This window comes from Entelurus aequoreus, linkage group LG07, assembly GCF_033978785.1.
Source record: "Entelurus aequoreus isolate RoL-2023_Sb linkage group LG07, RoL_Eaeq_v1.1, whole genome shotgun sequence".
Taxonomy (NCBI): Eukaryota; Metazoa; Chordata; class Actinopteri; order Syngnathiformes; family Syngnathidae; genus Entelurus; species Entelurus aequoreus.
The window spans coordinates 18,568,775-18,569,946 of NC_084737.1; the positions used below are offsets into that span (position 1 = coordinate 18,568,775).

At 38.7% G+C, this 1,172-nt stretch overlaps 1 protein-coding gene across 6 annotated transcripts in view; it reads right to left on the minus strand.

Annotated features, from left to right (window-relative positions):
- Positions 1–321, minus strand: part of magi3a (membrane associated guanylate kinase, WW and PDZ domain containing 3a) — a 275,522-nt gene extending 275,201 nt beyond the window's left edge. For all 6 annotated transcript variants that reach the window (XM_062052764.1, XM_062052763.1, XM_062052762.1 and 3 more), the window contains exon 1: positions 1–321. This exon is cut by the window's left edge and continues 648 nt beyond it. The gene's annotated coding sequence lies outside the window, so the exon portion shown is untranslated.
- Positions 322–1,172: the final 851 nt, after the last annotated feature.

Sequence of the window (1,172 nt, forward strand, 5' to 3'; positions counted from 1 at the left end):
CATGGTATCAGCTGTTCGCCGGATCCCAACAGACTGGATCAGCAAGTTCCCCGGGCGCACCTGTCCTCGCCTGGTGACGTCAGCACTCGGGTCCTTGGAGACGGCACAACAGTACCTTCGCTCTCCTCGGGAGGACGACGCGGGGGTTCCGAGCCTTTCTCGCCGCTGCGCGGGTCGCTCTTCGAGCGGGGGAACTATGGCGCGAATGTCCCGCGCACTTTGTAACGACGCCAACAGAAGCGGGACACAAGTATGATCCGATTAAGACTCGACTCCACAACTTTTCTTCCGGCTGCTTCCGTGTTGATGTGTGGAGTGACGGGGCAGCCGTCCAATCAGCGATCTTCGGGGGAGGGCGTTAAACGGCACGCGTTTAGCCAATCACGCGTGACAGAGGGCGGAACTTGTGTCAAGGAGAAGTAGGATTTATTTAAAGGTTCTTACGCTACATCATCCTGGACAATATTCATGACAAATCTGTGCTTTGTTTTAAAAATGTGCTATTTGGTTTTACACTGTAATAAAAAAAAAATTTAAATTTTTTTTAAAGGAATTTTACCTTTGCAACCTCATTATACTATTGGCTAAGTTTTAGAATAGAATAGAATAGAAAGTACTTTATTGATCCCTGGGGGAAATTCAGCACCACAGTTCGCTCACAATAGACAAGAATAATAATAAATAATATAATATATATTATATAATATATATATATAATATATAAATAACATAAATATATTAGGGCTGCAACTAACGATTAATTTGATAATCGATTAACCTGTCGATTATTACTTTGATTGATCGATTAATAATCGGATAAAAGAGACAAACTACATTTCCATCCTATCCAGTATTTTATTGGAAAAAAACAGCATACTGGCACCATACTTATTTTGATTATTGTTTCTCAGCTGTTTGTACATGTTGCAGTTTATAAATAAAGGTTTATTAAAAAAAATAAAAAAATAAAAAAAATTAAAATAAAAAAGCCTCTGCGCATGCGCATAGCATACAGTAGATCCAACGAATCGATGACTAAATTAATCGGCAACTATTTTAATAATCGATTTTAATCGATTAGTTGTTGCAGCCCTAAATATATTCTACATATACTACATATACTCTACATTTAAGTGCAGTCAAGAAAGAACATATGCATTATACATAAGATG